This window comes from Peromyscus leucopus, chromosome 10 (genome assembly GCF_004664715.2).
Source record: "Peromyscus leucopus breed LL Stock chromosome 10, UCI_PerLeu_2.1, whole genome shotgun sequence".
Classification (NCBI taxonomy): Eukaryota; Metazoa; Chordata; class Mammalia; order Rodentia; family Cricetidae; genus Peromyscus; species Peromyscus leucopus.
The window spans coordinates 47,153,019-47,161,336 of NC_051071.1; the positions used below are offsets into that span (position 1 = coordinate 47,153,019).

The 8,318-nt window shown below is 36.3% G+C and overlaps 1 pseudogene; it reads left to right on the plus strand.

Annotated features, from left to right (window-relative positions):
* The first annotated feature begins 7,566 nt into the window (after positions 1-7,566).
* Positions 7,567-7,957, plus strand: LOC114692424 (annotated as a pseudogene).
* The last annotated feature ends 361 nt before the right edge of the window (positions 7,958-8,318 follow it).

Consider the following 8,318-nt stretch of genomic DNA (forward strand, 5'->3'; position numbering starts at 1 on the left):
TTTTTTTAATTTTTACTTTTGAGAACAGATCTGTTAGTGCCTAAATACTGAAATATTTTGTAGAGGGTAAAGAATAACTTTGTAGGTCCAAAAAATCAACTCTCTATTGCTGTCAAGTAGATACTGTATGGAGCTGGCTAGTCATTCAACGGTCAATTAGGCTGCTTGTTCCTTAACTTAGAATCATTTCCATGGCATAAGCAACATGATGAAAACATACATAGTCATTAATTTGTAAAATAATCCAAAAGAACCTTGAAAAACAATAAAAAACAAGCATCCCCTCTCTTATTCTGGCTAATACAAATGATTTCTGGTTGTAGCTGGATGTTTTTCTGTGTCCTGCCTGGCCCACAGTTAGGACAAATCTCTCACTCACAGTCCCGCAGCCTTTATAAAATAATCACACAGGGGCTTAATATTATTCATGGCTGCTTGGCCATTAGCTCAGGCTTATCACTGACTAGCTCTTATACTTAGATTAACCCATAATTCTTATCTATGTTTAGCCATATGGCTTGGTAACTTTTTTCAGTACTGCCTTGTCATCTTGCTTCCTCTGTGTAAGGCTGGTGACTCCTGACTCAGCCTTCCTCTTCCCAGAATTCTCCTCATCTGCTTGCCCTGCCTATACTTCCTGCCTGGCTACTGGCCAATCAGCATTTTATTTATCAACCAAATCAGAGCAACACGTATTCACAGCATACAGAATGATATCCCACAGCATCTGGTAACCAGTGATAGGTTTATATCTGCTTTGTCTCCCTGTCCTGTAGATAAGATGCCTAATCATAGAATTATTGTCACATTCTGACCACACTTACCTTCATGCAAAGCCTCACCGACTTAAATCTTTTCACAAATTACCTTCCCAATGACAGCAATTCCTGTCTCCCAATCTTACCCCTGTGTGCTTTATCCTTTGTTGCAATAAGTATACCAAAAACAAAACAATGCACATTAATTCAACCGTGATTCAGAGGAAGCCAGTGATAGACAATTTCACTATTTATAATTTTTTAATTCATGAATATGCATTCTTTGGTTTGGTCATTTATTTTAGCCTGATATTTGCAGCAATTGAAAACATTATTTTTATATTTTCAAGTATTGTAAATTTTGTAACCTTCTATCTTGTAGTAAAGCAGATAAGGAATCAATTATGAATATCTTTTATTTCCTGAAGTACAATTTCTGGTGATTCAGCAGTAGTAGTACACTTAGCTACTATGCATGAGACTCTAGGTTCTTTCCCAAATAATAAACAACAGAAACAATTATTACTTTTTTTTTTTTTTTTTTTTTTTCGAGACAGGGTTTCTTTGTGTAGCTTTGCGCCTTTCCTGGAACTCACTTGGTAGACCAGGCTGTCCTCGAACTCACAGAGATCCGCCTGCCTCTGCCTCCCGAGTGCTGGGATTAAAGGCGTGCGCCACCACCACCCGGCTCAATTATTACTTTTTTATCTTACATTTGTATATATGTAACTTTTTTCATTCATTGTTCAAATGCTTATTAAATACTTTCTCATTGATGGCTTTCATACAGTCAGTATTTTATAAATAAACAGAAGAAATGTTGGACAAATAAATTCTTAGATTAATAATGAGCTACTGAGAGTCTTTATTTGTCTTTCTTTGTTTAATTCTTCCACACACCAGTGACACACGACAAGTGGTAAGATGGTGACCAGGAAAAAGATGTTTCTTGGTTAAAAAAAATTGTCATATGTCATATTCAAACCCTTGAACTTTAACATAATTAAATTATGCTCCTAAACAATGTTGCTAAATTGATCTTATTTGGATATTCTATTTCAAAAAGGCTTTTATGAACTTACTTACATTCAAGAAGTCACAAGCCCAAGGTCTCTCTCCCTTTTGAACTGTATCATGTGCTGGGTGACTGTCATTTACTCCACAGTTATGGTTTCTGTATTCTTTGTTGGTTAGTAATATGAGGAGATCTGTACCTAGACTTGGCACAAATGGATTATGTGATGGGAATCCTGGGAAACATTTGTGGTACTTGTGCTATTGCAACTCCTGTTCTCAGCTTTCATTTGCTGTTTCCAACACTGGCCCTGACAGGAGCAGAGACAGCCAGTGATTTAAGTGTGAAGGATAGGGCTGCTGTGATAGCAGCGGTGTCTGTGATGAATGACAGCAGAGCAAGCAAGAAGGAAGGAAGATGTGAATTAGGAGAGGATGGATGGGAAGTGACAGATTTAAAGCCTCTCCCCCGAACATCAGCCAGTTTACACTGTGAGGTAAAAGTACACTATTTTAATTTCAAGAGGTTTTATGGAATGTCACACTAAATTTGTTTGATTCATAGTTTAAATATAAATCACTATCTACTTAACAATCTCACAAGCCTGGGAGGAACTTCTATTTACACCATTTTCTTGCTCTTATTGAAAGTCTCAATTTTCATAAAGTAATGCTCCTGATATTTTTAATAAAATAAGAAGTAGGATATAAGACATCATCATCAACGTTACCTTTATTTCTTAGGTAAATAATAATTTCTTACCATATTCTGTCATCATTTATAAGAATATGAATTATTGATAAACAAGTTATGAGTTTTCTGGAATTTTATTATGTAGACAAGCATTTATATAAGTATCTTTTGTGTAATTTCTATAATGGTGGGTGCTACAGGAAACAAAAGGATCCATAGTGTGTAATTTTGTACAACTGTAGTTGTTAAACTTAAATGTCTATTAAACATTTATTCCATACCCATTCTCCAGAGGCCCAAGTTTCACTGTGGAGTAGGGAACAGAAAAAGCCTAGGAGTTGGAAAAGCAAAGAATTCAGGAAACAGTGTCTTTAGTACAAAGCATGGAAGATGCATATGTAAACACATAGTGGTTTTGACATTATACAAAAAATCAAACTAGAGCAAATCCAGCATGAAGAGGAGAGAGGGGTGTGAAATTCTACCCTTAGTTGGGATGCTATTGGCCATTTGTAGCAGGTCTTTCCATGTTTGTCTAGAATATATCCCTTGATAGATTGGCTATGTTGCAGTAGAAGGTCACACAACCAAGGATATTAGAACAGTATAAATTGATCTTGAAAGAAAAAAGAAAAAAGACATGAAGTTAGGCAGGAAGAGAACACACTAAGAAAAAGTTGGAGAATGGAGGTTGAATGTCTTCAAAACATGTTATGCAGAATTCTCAAAAATCTATTATCAAAAAGCTATGAATAGAGAATGAAGACATATTGTTAGACTGGTTCATGAGGGATGGAGCAGGATAGAAGAATGAAGAGTGGATCTAGTGTATACAATAGATAATGCGTAAAAAAGCCAAAAACTAAAAATTAAATATATCTTTAAATATAAAAATAATCTGAATTCTGAGTGAAGAAAATGGCTGGTGAAGAAGCATGAAATTATTTATGGTCTTTATGAATGTAATTATGAACAGAAACAACAACTAAACAGAAAAATGCTGAAGCTAAACCAAAAAATATATCACATAAATGTATATAACATTTAGCTCAAATGCAAAAGAGAATATGTTCTTTTGTTGTAGCTCATGGAATTTTCTATAAAACTGACCACATACTTAGACATAAAACAAATTTCAATAGATAAAAGAAGTAGTATTCTGCACTCTATTTGACCACCATTAAAGCTGGACATCAACAACAGAAAACAAAAAGCTTAAAGACTTGTAGAAACTGAATAAATTACTATTGAATGAAAAATGAGCCAAGACAGAAATTACAGAATATATTAAAATCTTTTTATAATTGGATAAATATGAATACACAATATACCCAAACTTAGAGGACACAAAGCAGTTCTAAGAGACAAGTTCATAGCTCTGAGTAACAAGTAGTAAAAAAAAAAAATGGGGAGATGTCCTATTAGAAATACAATGGTGCACATGAAAGGGCCAGCAGAAATAGCATCCAAAAGAAATAAATGACTAGAAATAATTAAACCCTGGTTTAAAATAAATAATATAAAAGCAAAGAAACAAACAAAAAATAATCAGGGAAACAAAGTATTGGATCTGTGTGAAAATCGTTGATATTGAGAAACCCTTACACATATGAGTAGACAGAGTAGATCAGAATCCACAGAGTTGGGAATGAAGAGTGACATAACAACAGATCCCAAGGAAATTCAAAGGATTCTAAGAACACATCTTCAAGTTCTGTATTCCACCAAACTGGAAAAGCTAAAAGAAATCTGTAACTTTCTCAATATACACTACATACCAAAGTTAAATCAAGAACAGATCAGCAATATAAAGACCTATAATCCCTAGTAAAATAAGTAGTAGTTAAAAGACTCATAAAGAAAAACTATCTGGGGACAGATGGTTTTAGAGCTGAGTTGTACCACACTTTCAAAGAATTGTCACTATACTCCTCAAAATTTTGCCAAATTGAAGATACTACACTGCCCAATTTTTATGAGGCCAGAGTTACACTGATACCTGAATCACATAAAGAATCAACATATAAAAATAATTACAGACAAATTTTGATTATAAATGCAAATATTTTCAATAAGATACTTACAAACTAAATCCAAGAATATATGTAAAAGATCATTCATCATAATCAACTTCAACTGAGAGATGCAAGAATGCTTCAAGATTTGTAAATTGTATATATGTACCACATTTTATTTATCTATTCTTCAGTTGAAAGGCATCTAGGTTGTTTCCAGGTTCTGGCTATTACAAACAATGCTAATATGAACATAGCTGAGCAAATGCCCTTGTGGTATGATTGGGCATTCCTTGGGAATATGTCCAAGAGTGGTATAGCTGGATCTTGGGGGAGATTGATTCCCAATTTTCTAAGAAAGCGCCATACTACTCAGCAGAGAAAACCAATGACATCATGAGGTTTGCAGACAAACGGATGGATCTAGAAAAAAATCATCCTAAGTGAGGTAACACAGACTCAGAAAGACAAACATGGTATGTACTCACTCATAGGAGTATACTAGATGTGGAACAAGGATGACTGGACTGCTACTCACATCACCAGGGAGGCCACCTGAAAACAGGACCCCAAGAAAGACACGGGATTGCCCAATGATGGAGAAATGATTGAGATCTAAATGAACAGCTTGGACATGAGTAGGGGGTAATGAAGGGCGAGGTTAGAGGGAAAGAGAGCTTGAGGTAGCAGGAGATCCCAGCTGGATCAAGAACAGAGAGGGAGAACAAGGAATAGGAGACTATGGTAAATGAAGACCACATGAGAATAGGAAGAAGCAAAGTGCTAGAGAGGCCAACAGAAATCCACAAAGATACCCCCACAACAGACTGCTGGCAATGGTCAAGAGACAGCCGGAACTGAGGATGCCCAAACACCCTAATTGTAGTGCTAGAAACCCCATCCAATGACTGAGAGAACTGGATGTAGAGATCCATAGCTAGGCCCCAGGTGGAGCTCCGGGAGTCCAATTAGCAAGAAATAGGTGGGTTTATATGAGCGAGAATTGTTGAGAACAAGGTTGGATAAAGCACAGGGACAAATAGCCAAACCAATGGAAACACATGAACTATGAGCAAATGGCTGAGGGGCCCCCAACTGGATCAGGCCGTCTGAATAGGTGAGACAGTTGATTGGCTTGATCTGTTTGGGAGGCATCCAGGCAGTGGGACCAGGTCCTGTGCTCAGTGCATGAGTTGGCTGTTTGAAACCTGGGGCTTATGCAGGGACTCTTGGCTTAGCCTGGGAGGAGGGTCTGGACCTGCCTGGATTGAGTCTATCAGGTTGATCTCAATCCTCAGGGGATTCTTTGCCCTGGAGGATGTGGGAATTGGGGGTGGGCTGGGGGGAAGGGGAGGGGAGCAGGAGGGGAGAGAACAAGGGAATCTGTGTCTGATATGTAGAATAAATTATATTGTAAAATAAAATAAAATAAAGATTTGTAAATTGATAAATGTAACTCACCATATAAACAGACGGTAGAAAAATCCCTGATCATCTAAGTCTATGCAGAAACTGCCTTTAACAAAATAAAGTACCACCTCATGATAAAATTCCTGGATAGACCAAGCAGAGAAGAGAAATGCCTCAAAATAATAAGATAGTTTACAGATAGCCATAGCCTATGTCAACATATATAGAAAAAAGCTCAAAGTGTTTTCATTGAAAATCAGGAGCAAAACAAGATTGTCCAATCTCTCCATACATCTTTAACTTAGTAATGAAAGTCTTAGCTAGATCAAGAAGGAGATACAGGTAGTTCAAATAGGAAAGAAAGAAGTTAGCATATCCTTAGTAAGAGGCAATGAGATAGTACATGTAAGTGATCCTGAAATTTCCACTGGGAAACACCTGCAGCAGATAAACACTTTCTGCAAACTAGCCCTCCTATATACAAATAAATGGACAGAAAAGAGAACAGAGAAACAACCCCTTTCACAATAGCCTCAAAAACAATTGCCTTGGGTGGTCTAATCAAGCAAGTGAAAGACATATAAGATAAAACTTTAAGACATTGAAGAAAGAAATTGAAGAATATATAAATAGGGGAAATATTTTCCGTTCTCATGGATCAGAAGAATTAATATTGTAAAAATATTTAATAATTGTAATTATTTATTTACAATATTAAATTGTAATAATAAATTAATATTGTAAAAAAAAAAGATCATCCTACCAAAAGCAATCTATAGATTAAATGTAATCCCCTATTAAAATTTCAACAAAATTTTTCACAGGGCTTGAAGGGATAGTTTTCAGCTTCATATGGAAATATAAAAATTTAGCAATAGCTAAAAAAATAAAGAAATAATAAAAGAATTGCTGAAGGCATTACCATCTCGTCTCTCAAATTGTACTACTCAGCAATAGTATAAAAATACTGTAGCCTTGTCACAAAAAGTGATGTGTTCATAAATGCAACAGACTAAAAAACCCAGACATAAGTACATGCACCTTTGGACACCTGATTATTTATAAAGAAATCAGAAATACAACCTTTAAAAAAAAAGCATCTTCAACAAATGTTGCTAGTCAAACTGGATAGTTACATGAAAAGAATGCAAAGAGATTCTCACTTATCACCCCAAACAAAATTCTATTACCAATGGATCAAAGACCCCCCAAATAAGAGTAAATCCACTGAAGCTGATTGAAGAGAAAGTAGGGATTACCCTTAAAAGCATTGGCACAGGAAAATACTTCTGAACAGATGACCTGTAGCATAAGCACGGAGGAGAACAGTTATTTACGGAACCTCATAATCCTGAAAATGTTCTGAAAGACAAAGGACATAGTCATTCAACAAAGCAGTGAGACACAGAAAAGGAAAAGATTGTTTTAAATAACTATTTCATCTGATTGGGGGCTTGTATCTAAAGAATTAAAAATTTAAAATTGGACATTTAGAAAACAAAAATCCCAAATAAAAAGTGGGATACAGATCTAAACAGAGAATTATCAGAGAAAGGAACACAAAAGAGTGAGAAGCACTTAAAGAAATAGTCGTAATCCTTGGTCAGCAATGAAATGCAAGTCAAAACTATGTGAGAGACACTGCCCACTCTTCCTTTTCCAAGGAGTTACCATTATGACTGAAGTGGAGCAGAAAAAGTGGACCTTCCACAAGTTCACCTACTGCTATGAGAAGTTGTACGGTACTAGACATTGGTGGTGCCTGAACTGTGGCCTTCAGCAGTGACAGCACTTACTTCTCAAGTTCCTGAGAAGGCCAAGAAGGAGGTGCCACCCATCGAGAAGCCTGAGGTGGTGAAGTCCCTCCTGAGGGACATGGTCATCCTTCCTGAGATGGTAGGTAGCATGGTAGGCATGTACAATGGCAAGACCTTCAATCAGGTGGAAATCAAACTGAGATGATTGGTAATTACCTGGGCAAGTTCACCATCACCTACAAGCCCAGTGAATATGTCCTATCTGATATTGGAGCTATGCACTCCTCCTTCTTTGTCCCCCTCAAGTAGCTGTGGCCAAGAAGACTCATGTCTATAAAACAAATGGCAGTTCATAAAACTGGTGTGTATAAAAAGTTATATAGTCACTATGGATATCAGTGTAGCAGTTTCCTTAGGAAGGTGGGAACCTACCTCTAAGTCTAAACATAGCACTCAAGGTACATACACATGGAATGCTTCATCCTACCAGAGAGACTCTTGCTTTATCATGTTCATTGCTGCTCTAGTCATAATGGCCAAAAATTAGAAACGGCCTAGATGTTCTTCAACAAATGAGTGAATAAAGAAAATGTGATACATTTACACATTGAATATTAGCCATTAAAAATGACTTCATAAAATTTATAGGTAGTAACATGGAGCTAGAAAA